This window comes from Apteryx rowi, unplaced genomic scaffold (assembly GCF_003343035.1).
Source record: "Apteryx rowi isolate R43461 unplaced genomic scaffold, aptRow1 scaffold_682, whole genome shotgun sequence".
Taxonomy (NCBI): domain Eukaryota; kingdom Metazoa; phylum Chordata; class Aves; order Apterygiformes; family Apterygidae; genus Apteryx; species Apteryx rowi.
In genome coordinates, this window is record NW_020450963.1 from 366,828 (window position 1) to 382,536 (window position 15,709).

Genomic DNA, 15,709 nt, shown 5'->3' on the forward strand with positions numbered 1-15,709 from the left:
TTGTGTTCACTGACTCCCAAGCGGCTGGACATTTATGATATCTCTTCTTACAGTGTTCCTGACAGACACTTTCCAGTGCCTCCTTTGAACTCCAATGTTCAACATAAATAGGAAGGGATCTAACATGCTTTGGAATTCTTTGGTAGCTTTAAACCTTTTAGTACCTTTCCTTTACATTATTTCTTTCTGATAATAGATATTACATGACACACTTGATTTGCAGGCCTTCAGTCTGGGATCCTGGATAAATTATGGAATGTAGGTACAAACCAAATTTCAAAGTCACACTGGGGACTTGAGACCTAGTGCCAATCCAGCCCTGAATTTGCCAGTGATCAAAATGTTCATTGAAATAGTTTCACAATGTAAAAAGTATATTTTACCTCAAAGTAACCATGCACACTACATCCATCTGTTGATTAGGGCAAAGAAGAAAAATGAAACTAAAAGCAAACACTTGAAAAACACTTACTACTTAAGTCCAGTTTAGTTTGTTTCTTTTTCCCTGTTCTGATCACTTTGGCCACTTTCTGCACAGTAAGAAACGTTCACAACCTAGTTCGCAGTTAACTTTAGCTTGCTCGTTTCTAGGCAATAGCGCTTTTGCAAACTAGCAGTGTTACTCAAGTTCATTTAGCTGTCTTTACAGTTATTCTTGTGTTCTTCTGAGAAGGTGGTGATGTCTGGTTTCAGCAAAAGTCTTAGAAGTAAAAGGTCAAAGTTCTAATAAAGAAGAGCTGTTGACTCACTGAAAAACCATGAGTAAATCATATCATCCTCTCGTGTCACAGCCAGCTCCACTATAAGTCAGGGGAAACGGGAAACATTATGAAGAATCACTGTTTTTATTAGACTACCCTGATTCAAACGTACTGGTTGAGATTTCCAAAGCTGATAAGGGAAATCCCCTTACTGGGTTTGAAAATCTCAAATACTTTTAAAAAATGTATTTAAATTTCATATCTGGAAAACTTATTATACTTTATGGATCATTCATTGTGTGTTTTGTTCACTGCAAGTACAGGAGTTTGGTGTTCCCTATGAAATACTTGTTTCTTATACTGCCTTGTCTTTTCATAGTGCCCTTGCAAAAATGTCATTGACAATGTTTTTTAATCATTATTAGAAATCAGCATGGGAAAGCATGGTTAAACAGAACTTGAATTTTTAGAGACGAGCCATAAGTCTTTTCTCACCTATTGTGTTGGAGTGGGCGAACCAGGGTCATCTTCCCTTCAAGCTCATTTCAACTTTCCCCCAGTTGTCATGTAATTGTTTACCAGAAGGACAGTGGGAATGCTGATTTTGCCACAGAAGTTGTGCTTTGTACACCTGCTTATTCAGAAAATATTCAGTTCACTTCTCAGGCAAACAAAACTTATAAGAATTGGCTAGAGCTAGAAATCTCTGCTAAGTTATACTCTTTCCTGAGAATTCAGATTCACAGCAAGCAAAGCTTGTGAATAATGGAGACTGTCCTAGACCATAACTTCGCTTACAATGCAGGGAGCATGAATCAGCAAAGGAACAAGCACCCGCTTATGTTAGAGAATGATTTACACGAGCCATAAATCATCCAAATGAGGAAAGCTAGAAGTGGAAGTCAGGAATGCCACATGTGCTATGGCACATGGAGCATTATTTAAAGATCATCTTACAGAGTGATTCCAACTATCAGCATAGCTATCCAGAATAGGAAACTTGCTCAGTTAGAGAGCCACTGAGCAAACCCTTACAAACATTACAAATTACTCACCATCATACCATGGTGATTATGGAGTTACTGAACAAGGTTATTAGCAAGGTTTCCTAACTTAATCCTTCATTTACAAACTAATGTGTTTTGGCCCTCCAGTCCTGGGGCAGGAATTAATGCTGCCTCTTCCAGAAACAGTCAGTGGAGGTCAGGGCAGAGGGGGAGGCTTCCAAAAACTCCCTCTGCCTGGACACTGCTGCTACCCACAGATTAAGAGACAACCAATAATAAAAACAGATTTTTGAGCACCTTTCAGAGTTCTTAAAATTCTTGCTCTTGTTTCTCAACACAGCATTTGTGTCCCACAGTAAACTACAATCCAAGAAGCAAGGTTTGCACGTGCTGAATAGACACACAGGAGTAAATCTACCCAAGCTATACTGCTCTTCACAGGGAGTGAGTACATCTGAGCATCTCAATGCAAATTATCTGGTACCTACAGAGCTAACAGTCTAAGATAACCCCTTGCTTAAGATATCATAATATTCATAGGGAAAATAATATGTGAAAATAGCATTAAAAGGAGTCATATGCAACATAGATCCATATATACTGTAGATGGGAATTTATTTGTACTACCACTGCAGGTTCAAAGCAAAGTGTAGAGATTTTGATACTTGACTTCCAGTAAAATCATTTGAATTTGTGCCACTAGAGCCTTGCTGAGCCATTCAAGACTTTCTCTGCTTTCCTTAAAAGCCTTGTAACAAGTTGTTTATGAACTGGTCCCCAGGAACATCAGAGGATATTTCAGTCCTACAACAAGGAAACATCTTTTTTAAAAAACTTATCTTTTTCAAAAAATATTTATGCTGACTAGAGAATGAGCACCTTGCACAACTCGCTACCCTTAGGTCTCTGCTGGATAAGACTGCAGTGACTCTTATCTGTGGGCCATAGTGTACAAGGAACAGGGAAAGAATTTTTCCTCTTCTCTTGGAGACATTTCACAGCAGCAGCCTGTTCCCTTTGTGGGGGTGCAGGAACTGCCTTTGCAATGCTGCACATCGCTCCAGGGGACAAGGAGGAGGTGGGCAACAAATCCTTCCCTTCCCCATACCACACTACACATAAATAAATAAATAAACCAAGGCCTGAGCACAGGAGGAGGTTGCAGGAGGCAGCTTGCCCAGGCTCTCAAGAGAAGCTGTAAACCGATGCAGGCCAGTGGCTAGATGCCATAATTTTGCCCTTAAAGTTGCATGCTATTTATTTTTATTATTTCCCATTTTATGAGGTAAAGTTAAACCTGTAGATGATCTATTGCAGAACAGATCTGCAAGTACAAAAAGGCTTAGCGTTATTTGTTTTTGTTACTGCATTTTGGTTTCTGTTTTATTTCTCTGTAGTGCTGGAGAAAATGCTCTGAAGATGACATGAATCTGTGAAACATCTTAATAATTGTCACCTTTGCAATATTTTTGCTGTGTTTTCTCAACCTTAATTTCAGTGTTGCTATTATTGTTCGTAAGAAGTCTTAAATATAGATCCTTTAGGTGATGTTTTTGAATTAAGAAATGCAGAAATGCACAAGACCATATACAATTTCTTAATAATAAAAATTATTAGTAGATGTTAAGCATTATTGTCCATTGCCTGAATAGAAATGGCTCTTCAGTTATCTTGCCTTCTATTGATTTAATCTTTAACCTTATAAAATCCTTGTGCACAACATAATTATTTTACCTGTTCCTTAGCTGTCTAGGCTGAAAACATACATTACACTGTACCTTGTGAATAGATTTACAGTTGAACTAGATGCTTTGATAGCTTACATGAGCAGAGATCCACCAACTGCATGCTAAGGATCTGGCCTTCTGTTTTTTTCTAAGCTTTATGTTTGTCTAAATGAGTGAAAAATCGTGAGGCACTAGGTCTGCAGTTACCAAGTACTCAGCACCATTTTAAAAGTATTTTGCATTAATCATTGACCCTTCTGCCTGGAAAGGCAGAAAAACAGGTCTCAACCTACTATCCGCTGTTATCTACTATATACCACACTTTGTTCTGCACCAGGTGAAATGCAGATCGGGCTGGAAGTACAGAAGCAAAAGCTTATCCATCCCCTTCCTGGAAATGTGAAGATCAACTAGACTGTTCTCCTTCCACAGAGTGAAAAGGTCTGTTAAGATGCTATGTGCAAAAGAGATTGTGACCTTTGCTTTTCATTGTGTTGTTTTAAAAAATGAATATAAACCAGTGATTTCAAAAATTAACAAGCAAGAAGGGAAAAAAGACGGAGTCTTAAACAAACAACTATGGTTAAAGAAAACTAAACATTTTGGGTTAATGTAAGGTAGTGCTGGCCAAATAAGTTAGTTCTAAAACCAGAAGAAGGACAAGCAGTACGAAACTAAACCTGGCTCAGGACGGTGTTGACGTACTACTGCTGCTTCTCAGCTCTTCACGGTGGATGTTTCACTGCATGGGGCAAGCACAGCAACTGCTCAGGGTTAGGTCCGGTACAGAGCATTGCTCTGAGCTGCACAGGCTTGGCCCTGCTGCGTGTACGAACTTCTCCCAGCACCCTGCAACCCCCCTTGTATTTCTATTCATTGTTTAGGCAGTCATATCACATATGTAACAGTACAAGAAGTTCCATACAGGCTTGTGCTTCGGTCTCTATAGACCCCGCATTGATAGCTCCTTGCACTTGCAGTACCACGCAGCAGTTTTTCCTCACTATTCACAGAAGCTCAGGGAGGATCAGAGGTGTACCCTGCTGTTGTAAAAACCTGCCTGACCTAGAGAAAATCCAACAAGAGCTAAAGAGCAGTATGGAATTCATTTAATACTGGTGTAAAAAATGATTTTCATGTGGCTTTTTCTATTTCTTTTCTGAATTTGGATCTATATGAATAGGCATCTCTCATATTTTCAGGTTTTATTATAGCCATAAGGCCATAAAGAAAATCTAAGTATATAGACTGGACTCTTTAAGGGGACATCACCTCTCATGAGATTTGTGATATATGTTTGAATGCTAGCAACATGGAAAGGGACACAGAGTCTGTCTCCACAGTCATTTTAATTCCATCCAAGAATCCAAGTTCCATATTTTTGTATGCATTTCCTATCTTAACAACTCATTCATTTCTTTTTCGGGCAAGCAGCTTTTCACAGAAGATGAAAACCCAGGTTTTAATGATATAATTTAGATCTATGGTAGATATGCTAAACTAGAAATGCTTGATTTGTTTTGGCAAAACTACACTTGCCTGTTCATTAAGACTATTTTTCAAAAGATATAACACCATGTCTGCGCCAAATAAAAAATGTTTATTTACATGATTATGCATCAGAGTCATAGATCAGCTTCAAGATTCTCATTTGTGGGGAACTAATTTTCATAAGAAATTTCCTGTTGCATCAGAAAGAAAACAAAAATGTGGAGCTCCTAGAAACTCCCTTTTAAGTGATTAAAGCAATTCTGCTGGAGGTCTTTCCACTACTGGCTTCAATATTATCCAGTGGACATGTCAGCTGGACCCATTTCTTTAAAACAAGATAGCAAAAAACATAAAAGATTTCAAAAGATTTAAAAAAACTCAAAAACTTGATCAGCAAATTAAACAGTGAAAGATCATCTGGGAAACAAAGAAAGGAGACCTGCTCTCTAGGCTAGGATTAGGCCAAGTGCGTGTAATATTCTCATGATTTGTGGATTTTTTTAAATGAAATAATTTATTAATCCTGTTTCTTGTTATGAAACTGTTGTATCATTTAATGCTTCAATGCATAGCTAGCCATCCTAGTTTTCTAACACCTCTCCCCACCCTGCTGGAAAAAGTTACAAAACAAACAAAAGCATCATTAACAAGATGATGAACAGTGGATAAACTAAAGAGAATAGCAGTTGGAAACCTGTTTAAGTTTCTCACTGGGGAAGTACACAGAGAAAAATGGAAAATCCCCAAACCAAAGAACAAAGAAACATTCTTTTGTAGCAGAGGGGTTCTTTTTATTGAGGATACAGTACAACACAGAGACGGAGAGAAATAGCAGAGAAAAGGATTCAGGAAAAAAAGCTGTATGTGCAAAGGGGAACTTGGCTTAACCGTAAAGAACAATCAAAACGGACAGGAAAAAGTGTTCTGTCCCAAAGTCGTAGCTACACTGCTGATCCTGCCTGCTACAGCTACACCCAGGAAATATCAGCAGAAGCAACCTGCAAAGTTTTCATACTCTTTGGCTGCACCTCTCCAGTGCATTAAACAGTGTCAGAGAATGTTCCCATGCACTGGAAACTGATCCTCTGCACTGCTAAACTGGTCACTGGGATGGGACCTGTACCAAACAGAAGGTTCCCCAGGCACGAGAGTGGTCTTTCCAAATAGGCAGTCTGTATGGGCCCACCTTATTCTGGGAAGTAAGAAACTTTATTGCTATAGTTGTGAGCCATTCTGGCTGCAGAGCCTGAGAACAATACCAGAAATTATTAATTTACTGGAAGAGATGTAGCTTTTGCTTCCATAGATCTTTCCTGGGTCTTTGGACCCTCTGTAGCCTTTCTTCTGGTAAAGAAATGTGCTTAGTTAACTTGCCATGCCAGTGGCATGGGAGATGTCCAGGAACAAGTTTCCCTCACAGACTAGCCTCTGCCTTGTATCAATTTAATGATAATAATAATAAATGCAAATTAAATCAGAAAGATGTGTTTTCACTATTGGCTCTTTTGTCCTCTGCAAGTGTGGTCTTGCAAAGCTTTCAGTGAAAAAGATGATCCAAAGATGTGTTTGTATACTGGCACTGGTGGATGCTGCTGAGAAGAAAAGGGAATGTACAGTCTGTGAGCGGCCAAGGGAATGAATGCCTCAGAAAGACATGAGTTTGGAGGCTTTTTTTTTAAAACTCACTTTGATCTGGTTGGTACCACATAGCTCTTCAACACTTCCATGTAATGTGCAATAAAGAAATAAATGGCTTTCAATAGAATTATCAAAACTGTAGTGTCATCCAGACATACAAGCATGTTAGCCTCACCTGCTCTTCACATCCCAGTGCACCTGTATTCAGCTTCACACACCACCACATAACGTGTTCTTAAAACAGTATTAGAGTGCACCCCACCACCCACTAACACCACAGTAAGCTCCATTTCTGGCCTTGTGTTGAGCTTCCCAAAGCTGGTGGACAATTATGTGACCTCCTGACCCACTGCAGCTTGGGAAATTGGTGGTCTCCAACTTTGTACCTCCCACCACCACCATTTCAGCCATGGTCCAAAGTCACAGCCTCTGCAGGGGAAACATACATGGCAGCTTGTTGTTCTGATCCTTTCATCTGCACTTAGAAAAGTTGGCTTTCATACATGAAGGTTGTGTATCCCCTACTGTTTGCCCTCGACCCACAAATGCATGTAAGGTTCATAAGATCAGCAGAATCATTTAATAATATTCAGGTGGTAAATGAATAGCTTCATACATGCTTTCAAGTTCTAGATCCTTGTTACAACACCCTTTCACTTTGTTTGTCAGCCTACTCCTCATCCATAGTTTTCATAGCTTCTCATTTCTGCAGGCCCAGGGGCATGCCTAAAAACTGATGAGTGTATCTGTCATGTTTAGCTACTGCTGATGTTTTGCTATCAATATAAGCAAATCATTCTCTGAATCATTTCAGATTTTCTCTCAGAGCTGTTTTAAGAGCCATTATAATACTGTTATTCTGAATGTCAGCTCCCAATGATCTGAAAGGTCTGAAGTCAGTCATAAGAATTGTCTACTGATGGAACCAGTTCCAGATATAAGTGCATACCTTCCATGGGATAAGTCAGCTTTCCGGTACTCCTCTCTTTACTGTTTTCTCCTTTCTCCATGTCTTCACCTCTTTGCTTGTCCTGCACATTACGACTGATTAAAAACACCTCAGAATGGGGAATTTCTCTGGTTACTGAATCTGCGAAATACTACCACAGGCACTGGCAATAAGTCTGAAAGGTAAAGATGGCATCTCATTCCAGGAGAAGCAGGTGTCTCTGTGTTCTTTGGAAATACTTCTCTCTTCACTACAAACCATGCCTAAACAAGCTTTCAAAATTAGGACTGTTTCCTTCCTCTTAATGAAATTTTAAAATGTAAAAGTTCACCAGTTGAAAAGAAATTGAGGTGCTGGCTGTGCAACATTTTCATCTATATTTCAACCCATGTTCAACCCAACTCTGAATCTTAGCTATTTCTTCATTCTCCAGTTTAATTTCTTACCACAAGTTTTTCTGGAAGATAAATGGATGTTTGTCCAATATTTTTTATAGCATAGATACTTAACAGAAAAGCTTGATGAAATATTTGACAGGGTATATTTTAATCAAGATATTAATTTTTCTAAAATCTATATATTTCAGAGGAATGTGTTGATTTCAATAAAATTCTGAAACTGAACAAAAAATTCAATATCCTGAAATGATTTATTATTATTGTTTAATTTATCAAGAAGTTACAGCTCTTTCAATTTCAAGTCTGGAACAGTAATGCTTTTAAAACACCAGATTTTTCTTTAGAACAAAAATGCTGGCTTTCAACTAGTTTTACATAACAATACATTGGTGAAACAACACATCCTAGAGAAGGAGGGGGTTTTTTTATGCAATATATACAAGAATTGTTGCCTAAGGCCAGACACAGTCCATGGTGTAAATACAGAGGGGCCCATAAATACAAAACTGCAGCCAAAGAAAGTTAACGTTTCCAGAATGCGTGTGCCCACGCGGATCAGGTTCAAAGGTCCTCCAGACCATGACAGAGCACTGCACGTAGGAACCTGCAGTTCTTGGGGCTGCAGCTCTTTATACAGGGACTAGAGCACCCACAGGACTGAGGGAGCCAGCCTGGCTCACAGCTGGACCCGTGTCCATCACTCCTAGTGCAATATGTTCTGTACTTCTGCCACTGTCTATGAAGTATCTTTTCAAATGACCACTGCTACTCAGACCTCAGCAAGGAACAAACAGAAAGAGCTCCCCAGCTGGTAATGCTCTTTATCCCATCTGTAAAACTCTCAGTTATAAATTTCAGTTTCTGCAAGCTTTACAGAGCATATTGTAAGAGGTTTCACTGTGCCTTCCATCACTTTGAATTAACAGTGATAATAATAATGCTTAACCTTTCAAGAGTTCTTTCTATCTTCACAATGTTTAACTAACATTAGCTAATCACATTACAGTGGCTGGGCTGCTTATCATTCCTCTTCTTTACAGTGCCATGAATAATCTGATAATTATTTCTTTAGCTCATATAAACAGCTTGTCCACTCTCCTGTCATTTTCTATTTCTGATAGTAACCAAAGAAATGATGAAGTTAATATAATTACATTAATATGGAGGTCTGAGGGGGAGTATGAGCAAAATCCATGCATGTTCCTTTACTGTATCTTTGCATCTATAACCATAATTATAGGTGTCTGCTAAGGATTATATTGGCTGAGATTTAGAAAGTGTGAACTAATTTGTCTGTAATCTGCTCATATTGATTATTTAAAAGCACTCTGTATTTATTATTTCATACATTAAGTACTGACATACTATGCCAATACCATAGTGTATATGCCGTAGTAGGCAGAGACTGTGGTTTGAACAGCTTAAAATTCAGTGTTCTGTTTTATTGTTGAAGAGCACCAAACTCTGTGTCTTTCCCACATGGTTGTCAATAAATTTATAGCTTCTAGCACTGGGTAATCGGCAGAAGGCTCAGCAAATAAGAATTGCCAACTTCCCGCATTTTATCCAGGGCTAACTATCTTTATGGAATGTTCATTCTCTGGGTAAGAATCACATTTATTTCCATATTCAGAGATGCATTGGATTTCTTTGGCAAATAACTTTGTTTCTCTGTGTCCCAATATTTCTCCATCTTAAGTGGAATACCACTACTGAATTGTCTCATGAGATCTATTGTTATTTGAATCATGGGCACCTGCTGTTGAGATTCTCAGCTGGAGATAATTCAAACTGTTTACATTAATGGTGTATTTTATTTGAGGTCCTGGCCCTTGATTTCTATTTTAAGATCAGATAGCTTAGGGCTTTCATCCATGGGCCACCACTCTTTAAAGACCTTGTATTATCAGTCCCCATCCCAATCCAAGACAGACACAAACTATACTATATCCTTACTAGCATCTGCAACAGTCAATTATGTCTTCCCCAGTCTCTAAGAGACAAGCCAAACCCATTGTTATTACTTTATTAATACAGCTTTGCATACATGATGCTTTATAAGGAAGAGATGAGTCACTGTTCCAAGACATCTCACACTGTAAATTAGATGTGACACATGGAATGACGACAGTAGAATGACTGGGGAAGGAATACATTTTAATATCTGAATTTATTGAAAGATTTTGTGACAAATTCGTGTTATGTTCATATCTCGTTTGTCCAAGATATACAGCTCAAACCCAAAAGCTAAAGGACTGTGTTCAAAATGGGGGCCAGACCCACTAATGTTGTGAGCTTAGCTGTGTAACGAGTGCAGAGAGGACAGCACTTGCTCCAGGGAAGGTACCATAGCATTTTGGCAAAAACTTTTCTCTTAGTCACTGACGAAGGTACTGAAATGAATAATGACTCCTCCCAGCAGGCATGCAGCTGCAGCCTTAATTCCAGTTCTAGTAGGAGAAAGATAACAGTCATAACACTTCCATGCATGAGAAAAACACTTTTATAAAATTATAGATACTCCAAATATGCAAGTGCACGTTTGTCCTGCTTCAGTCCATGAAAGAGCAGCCTACCTCAACAGTAGTGCAACTGCGCCAGAGCACACAAATCTGACAGAAAACCTATTCCAGCGCAGGAGATGCTTCCTGAAATAGGCTCCTCTCCACCATCTGAGTACCGCTGCACCATCTAGTGGTGTAAACCCTTACCGACAGGAATCAAGGCAAGAAAACAGAATTTTTGCTATGGAAGGCAAATCTGACAATTATTTGGTGGAAAAAATGGCAGTTGTGTCTGTCCTACCTGTACAGTGTTACTACCTGTATGTATGGACTACATTACAGACTTATCTTCCCAGGTATTCCTTTTACATGGTAAATTCAGGTTTACTTTAATTCTGCAAACCAAATTAGCACAAAATAAAGTATTTCAATGCTTGTCATCAGAGCTGGCACACAGCTGACCAAGGGGATGTTTTATTGAAAAGGAATAATGAGGTACCTCAGCGCTTTCATAGTGATGGTCTGGATGAAGCCATCTCCTGGTGATACCTGGGGCCTGAAAGTATCATTGTCACATATGACTGCACAATTAACTACACGAGAGAGAGGATTAAAGATATGAGCAGAGGAAGAAAAGGCAAAATAAAGAGGAATCACCATCACTTTTGGACATGCTCTGTCTTGTGTTGTTGTAATAGACAACTACCTGGCAAGTCCTGTAACTGTTTAGATGCATTGAGAGGCTACTAAGTGCAGAAAAGCCAGGCGCTCAGGGGTTCAGGAGCTTCCAGGAGGCATGGCACGGGGAACAAGGCATGAGACGGCCTTCTGTGTTTCTTCTGGCAGACCTGGAAGCAATTCAGCCTGGGATGAGCGCAGCTGAACTGTAAATAAGCGGAGTGTGTTTGTCTCTGTCTGAAATGTTTTCAGTGTATGAGACAGTCCCTCATGAAGCATGGTGTTCTTTCAGGACCACCCTGTCTTGTTTTAAATGGTATTCACAGAAACCTGAATGTTACAGTAGTAAACAAAGAGAATGCTGTGATTCTTTCGGGAAAGCTGGCTGCTCGGAGCTCTGTTAAGCTCTAGCTAATTGGCCGTGTGGTTATTTTGTGTTCTTACATTGCCACCCTCTGACAATCCAGTGGATTAAAACACTACCATTCAATGGACAGATGAAATCTGAGAAAGGCATGTTTATAAAGTAATAGCCTGGGTATAACATAGTAGAAATGCACTGTTACTGCCATGATTTGGTTTGAATTCAATATCTTTTGTTTTTTCTAATGACTCTTGCTGTATTTTTCTCATCTATTGCTATTGCTCATCTCAGCTATTGCTCTTGCTACCAGAAGGATCTGTTTTAAAGGCTTATCTGCGGATATGCAGCAGAGAGAGAGAATTCAGCTCAGAGCAAAGACCTAAATCAGTGTCTATGATGTTCTCTCAGCCCTCAGAAAAATTAGATATGGGAACTGGTGTGTCTTGTATATACTACAGAAATCACATCATTGGCTATACCAAATAAGAGAAGAGAACATTTTTTGGGAGCTCGTGGAGGCAGGAATACAGATGATATCAAACCAAAATACCGAGCTACATTGTATATAAATGCTGTGAATACTAATCCACACAGAGGAATAGCAGACACTGCTGCACCATGTTGAAATCTACTGCTTTTCTGCATGTTGAGAGATATATCCTGTCTTCCTGTACTACTTGCCTACCAAGAGTTTGCCTGTGAAAGTGTGATGGTGTGTGTAGATGTGTGAAGGTGAACATACAACACCTAAAGGGCAGCAAATGCAAGGTAGGGCTTATTACACTTACATCTTCTCATATAAAATGTAAAAGGTTATTAAATAAATGCCTTCATCCAGAATCACTTGCATCTGGGGGAGTAGTGTATTAGTAATGACTAACAAGTAAAAAGTTATATATGGATTTCTGGAACAGGAAGGATTATATATCCCTTTCATGAAGTGCTTAAATTCCCTTCCAATGGCCTTGTCATTCTAGCCATGTATGGCATTTTGCTTGATATTCTTTTAACAGCATCTTATCAGTAGAAGACAGATGTTGACAAACTGAAAAAAGTCCAGTGGAGGGTTACCAAGATGGTTGTTGGGACAGAGCATGAGTTACATGGAGAATCTGAGGGAACTGGATTTGTTTAGCCTGGAGAAGACAAAGGTGGTGTCTAACTAAAGTTTCTAATTATCTGTTGGAGGATTATAGACTAGACATAGTAAAATTTTTCAGAAAAGTGCACAGTGAAAGGACAGGAGGCAACAGTCACAAGTTACAGCAACGGAAATTCTGATTAGATATAAAGAAAACGTCTTCAACATGAGAGTGGTTAAGTGCTCAAGCACTCTGGCCTCAAAAATTGTAAAATTTCCATTCCTGAAGATTTTCAAACTTGGCTGGACAAGGCCTTGAGCAACCTGGTCTAGTTTTGATGTTAGCCCTGCTTCTACTTTTGAGCTTGGACTAGATGACCTCCAGAGGTCCTTACCAAGCTACTTTTTTCTGTGATTCTGTGACCTCCTCTGAGGAGCTTAGAGCAGGAGAAGCCTTTCCTCTTCCAGAATGGAAAAGCAGACCAAAGCTGTTATGGGGAGGAATGACTAAATGACAGTTGAACCGGGATAGGTTGCCACAGACTGCTGCAGGGTGGAGGAACAGGGAAGACTTTAAAATCCCTACAGGGTCACACTGCATCATGACCACCACAGGGTAAAATTCCTGAAGAACAAATCCCAACCTTCAAAAAAAGATCAGTGATGATGGGAGAGAGGATTCCTAGCCACTTTCTCTTGAAAGCCTACTGACCGTTTATCCAAAAGGATTAACTGTATTGTGACTCTGGTAATACTGAGATACTTTTTTCATGAGGGAAAGATGCAAATGTCTTGTCCCTCTGCTATAGAATGGGATAGATTTGCGGCTCTGGGGGGTGGATGGCATTAGGGAGTTGTAGGGGATGGAGTGGCATTAGGGAACTGATCTAGCCTGTGCTCCTGGTTGCACGAAGAAAGAATGGCTATGTCGCTCCACCTTTCCCCTTCACGCAGCAAATTCAGCTGTTATGTAATTTTGGTCAGTTTATTTTAACAAAATACAGAGTTTTAAGAGCAGAACACCTTTTAGGCCAGAACTGAGGTATTATGCAGCTTGATTTGTGATCAAAGAAAAAGCGTGGAGAAAAATCCTCTTCAGAAGTGACATTTCTAATACTGTCTTATTGAGTACACAAAATCTACTACACTTTACAACTCACTCTTCAGTCATGGATGTCACCTTTACTTTGAGTAACTAGAATGGTGAAATTTTGCATACTGTCTGAAGTGGATTCCCTTATGAATGCACTGAAGTTCAGAAATGAATATTCCCCCAATGCCTGCTTTGTTTGATTCCTCTTCTGTGGCTTTATTCTCTCTCTGTATATACACACATACATATATATGTATGTGTATGTGTTTTAAATCTATATATGTAATATACACATATATAAATATAAATACACACACATGCATATAGAGAGAGAAAGAATACGTAGATCTTCAAAAAAGCATCCCTGGCCTGAGTTTGTAAGAAAACTGAATATGAATGAATGGAGACCCTTAAAAAAAGTCAGTCATAGAATATTATTGTGAGACTCAAATTCTAGAAAGTGGCACAGTCCAGTAGTAAAAAATAAATAAATGTTACTGCTAATAATAGCTTGATTTCCTTTGATTGTAAGAACAGGTGTTTCTATTTATTCAAAGGAATAATGACTAGCTTTTTTACAGTACACTCACTGCTATAGCATTTAAGTAGAGCTGAGAGAATTCTCAAGCACATTTTCATCCACACATCTAGCAGCTTATACTTGCTTTTAAAAAGTCATATACCTAAAAGGTTTTCAAGCATGTTCTCCAAAAAAAAAAAAAAAAAAAGCAATGGATGCTGAAGATACTCAAATTAAAATCAGTTCTCTGGTTAATAAAACTGATTTTGACTGAAATGGAAAATAATCTGTGGCGTTTCAGACTTAATCCTTCTAATTAAGAGTGACTGATGAACAAGAAATTTCAAGTAAATAATCAAAAGAATTGTTATGAAATAATTATGGAGCAATTTATATAGCATTTTTATAAACAATTTCAAAACAAAATGAAAAATGCTTTTGTTTGAAAATAATTCAAGAACAGAAAATGATACTAAGTCTGTTCTTAAAGACTGTCTCAAGCATTTGAATATGAAATAGTTATTCAAATATCACATCCAAGAGAATACTTATTTTCTTTTTCTTTTTTCCTTTTTCATAGATAAAACTCAGCCCTTGATTTTCTGTCCTCTGTAGCTAAAAAATCATATACCGTCCATATCTAAATTTACAAGAAGTCTAGATTTATGAGAAGGAACATATTCACTGTGAGAAAAGTCTATTCAAAATCTGTGATGTAGTACACATGGCCAATGGAAACCCAAGTGACACTGAAGAGCATTATGCTAGATAGGTAGATAATCACAAATAGAGATCTTTTTCTCTATGGATTGTCTACAACTGACAAGAAGAGGTGAAACAAGAAGACATTTGTCTTTTCCTCCTCCATGGTGTCTCTTGGTCTTTAAGGAGGAACAACCTTTGGATTTGCCCTGGCTTTTCCATCTGCTTCTAGATCCAGTCCACATGGGCTGTCAGGAGACTTTTCCATATGGTTCATCACAGATGAAGTTGAGGTGATACAGGAATATTAAGCAATAAAGTATAGTGGCCAAATCAGGATTGGGAGCCACTGATCCATTAACTCAAAGAACTTCCTCAGAGATTGGTCTTCAGAGATAAAGATATTACCTCTAAATATAGTAAGTATAGCATACTGGAGAGATACAGAGAAAGGAAAAAAAGGTCCCCAGATAAACAATAAAGTGGTACTCACAACCAGAATAGAAAAAAAAGGTGCATGTAGAAAATGATTGTTGAATAGTGTTTTCTGATGTCCTAAGACTTTAATTGCTTAGATTTAATAATGTATTGAGAACACAAGAAAGAACTATATTTAGACTGTTTCATCATAGAAAAAATATGTATTTGTTGGCTTTTTGCAACTGCAAGTTGTCTAATTTTGTTGCATTTCCTAAGAAAAGTTATGCTCTAGAAAAGATTCATCATAGCAAAATCAATCCAATTTTTTCTTCCTCTGGAAAGCTATGAGGATGAGAAAGCAGGAGGCTATAGTGGAAACTGTTTTGCAACTGTAACTACAGTGGCCAAAACAACTGCATGCTCTCATGTGCAAAGA